This window comes from Hippocampus comes, unplaced genomic scaffold (assembly GCF_001891065.2).
Source record: "Hippocampus comes isolate QL1 unplaced genomic scaffold, H_comes_QL1_v1.1 scaffold113, whole genome shotgun sequence".
Lineage (NCBI taxonomy): Eukaryota > Metazoa > Chordata > Actinopteri > Syngnathiformes > Syngnathidae > Hippocampus > Hippocampus comes.
Genome location: NW_017806160.1, coordinates 1,070,435 through 1,073,533, shown reverse-complemented (window position 1 = coordinate 1,073,533; position 3,099 = coordinate 1,070,435). Strand labels below are relative to the sequence as shown.

Here is a 3,099-nt window from a genome sequence, read left to right as displayed (position 1 = left end):
ATATATATATATGTGTGTGTGTGTGTGTGTGTAAAACTAAAAAAATCCGTAATTTTAGGTTAGGTACACTTGCACAACCATACAATATGTAGCGTAATTTAAATACCGTATTAAAATATCTGCCTTCAATGTTCTCTGTTGATGAACACCACATGAGAGTTTGGAGTCATTTAATCACATCATCCTTGTTCTTTATCATCACACATTTCAATGGTGGGCAATAAATAAGTTCACAAAGTGTTATTGAAAGACTTGATGTACCACATCATGGCCAAATAAATGATGACCTATTTTATCCTAAATTTGTTTCAGCTGTCCTCTTTTCAAGTGCCCATACAGGGAGTGCACATGAAACAACTAAAATAAAAGGAAGCGATGCTCTCAAGGTTGTGTTTGCTGTATTGCTGTTGTTGCTGATATTCAATATTATCAAATATTCATACACAAGTTACATTTGTCAGCGTTGCTCCACAGTATTACAAGTGGGTCCAGCCTCCAGCCACTTTGGTCCACGTTACAAAGGTGACTCGTGCAGAGAACAAAAACAACACGAAAGAAAACCAGCTCCGACTTTGAGCTCAGCCCAGTAGAAATAAATAGTCTCGTGCACGGTGACCGGGTCATCGTTGTCCTGAGGTTGAGCGCGGGTCAGAAGGTGAAAGGTGAACTCTGGTTTCTCCGCTTAAGTTCGAGTCACCCGGCCTGTCGCTGCACACGCGCATTTGTCCTGCACGCGAAAAATAAAGGTTTGATTTGCAAGCGACAATTTCCTCGGCACCGATGCGTCTTAGCTCAAAACAAAACACTTAGTTGCGTATACGTGTAAGCGGCTGATGGGCCATTTCGCGATATTAAAATAGACATGAACATGATAGAAGTGCATTGCACTTGGAGTCAACCTAAGGGCGTTTAACGGCCATCATTTGTTGTGTAGGAGATGTAAATCTGGGAGGAATACACTTGCGCTTTATTGGTGGATGTGCAAAGCAGCTCAGACAGCCGGTTATTGTCTTCCGAGTCTCATTTTGTGCCGCACTAGGAGGCGCAGCAAAGACACGCACGAAGTCCTCCTAGACGTGTTTTGACATAACATAAAGCGCACCTACACGTGCCCGTGAATGTATCTTTATTAATTATTAGGACCTTAAAGAAATTAATCAGGACTTTTATGCTTAAATTAATTTATTGTCACGTTTCGGCATTTCATCTATAAACCATGAAAACTGCGCAAATACTCCGAGCAGAAATCGAACGGCATTAAATGTGAAATATGTCACTGGTGAGAGTGGGCTGTATTTTTAGAGAGAGTGCAAATCCAAATAATTTCGTCAAAGTGGAAATGTTTTTTTAAACAGTATATACGTTAATGTAAAAGCAGCTTGCAGAAATCATCCGATATTTATTTTCGTAAAATGAAACAAATAATCACCCCGCGTGATTGCTGACAACGTAATTGCGAATATAGTCCTTCACATTGTGTTGATCACACTTGGATTCATATTCCCGATGCACATCCGAGTGGCTTCAAGTGTGCGTGTGTGTGTGCGCGTGTATGTGTGCGCGCGCGCGTGTGTGTGTGTGTGTGTGCGCGTGTGTGTGTGCGCGCGCGCGCGCGCGCGTGTGTGTGTGTGTGTGTGTGTGTGTGTGTGTGCGTGTGTGTGTGCGCGTGTGTGTGCGCGTGTGTGTGTTTGTTGGTGGGGGGGTGGAGTGCACACGAGTCCTTCGGGGGTTGAACGTTCTCCTTCGGGAATCAAAATGGATGCGCGCCTCTTTTTGATCCATCTTTCAGGCCATCATGTCGGGATGGTGACCCCGGAAGTGGCTCCGGAGTGAGGCTGATGTTCACGTGGGTCCTCACTGCAGACAAGAGATACAAAAAGTCTGTTCTGAGATAAGCACATCATCCTGAATTCAATCCTGCATTTGGAGCTCAAACACTACAAAGCATTCTTCAGTTCAAACAAGAACAAAGTGGTGCGCTTCAGAGCTCATCAGTGCCAGGGATTTTACTTACTTCACCTCTTTGACAATTATTTTTCCTCTCAATTACAATGATCCTATTTCATCATCTACACAAGTGACAAAAACACAACTTGTATTTTGGGAGGGGGCTAAAACTGTCATTTAAGCTGGATCAATTTAAAATTCAAATTATTGACATATTGACATGGCAAGTATGTCAGTTAGCACAACAAAGCAAGCAAGTTGCTTGCTCCAAAACAATTTGAGTTGTCTTTCAACTGAGGGACAATACAGAGGCCATTTAGTTTTGGGAACTCTTATTTCTGTGTAGAAAATGTGGGAAAGACAATTTCGTCAAGAGCAAAACTTCAAATCCTCTATTGAATTGCCCAACTTAACATTTTATCAAGTTTGTTGCCTTGAAATTTTGAGCTCACTCAACTTTTTTTTTCTGTTAGATACAGTGCAGGAGAGATGGAAAAAAATTCAAGGCTCTTCCTCGAGATGGCAGAGGTCAAAACAAGCTTGTCGCCATTAATACAACAGAGTAAATCAGCTCTGCGTTCAATTAAACAGGACCCGCATCTCACACCGAGTAAGTCCATTTGAGAGTAAATTGAGAACACATCATCATGAATTCAAGTTTTTTTTTCCATTTCGTGATTTTTATTTTTTTTCGGGGTGCTGTGGCATGAGACTTTTCTGATGTAAAATTGCTGCCTTAGCTCCTTAAAGGTTGGCAAATACTGAAAATGGGAATACATTGACCGGGGCCAAGATTGTAGCAAGACAAAACATTTCGCTGGACAACACAATGCAAGTCACAGGTTCTTGAAAACATATTACAATGTAATAAAAAGCACATGTCAACATAAGCAAGCAAGTAAATTGCATGAGCACCATCTTATGAGGGGCTGCCTGTTGTGATAATGAGGACGACTAATGAATATTCACAGGCTTGTTTTACACAACAAGGAAATTAAATAACATCCTCATCACCGCCAAGAAAAACAGTTTCATAAAATGTTGCCCGAGACTCTCGGTGATAGTGTTCATCCAGGAGCCGTTTTCCTGTCTGCGTAATCGAGACGAATCCCGCCAAGTTTAGCGAAGGTCTGCAGGCGTGTTGCAAAATCT

General features: G+C 41.9%; 1 long non-coding RNA gene across 1 annotated transcript; it reads right to left on the bottom strand.

Moving 5' to 3' along the window:
* Window positions 1–153: 153 nt before the first annotated feature.
* LOC109531358 (uncharacterized) lies at window positions 154–1,591 on the bottom strand. Its single transcript, XR_002171158.1, has 2 exons — window positions 1,430–1,591; window positions 154–727 (listed from the first exon to the last, which is right to left on the bottom strand). It is a non-coding gene; the product is annotated as an uncharacterized LOC109531358 (long non-coding RNA).
* Between the last annotated feature and the right edge of the window lie 1,508 nt (window positions 1,592–3,099).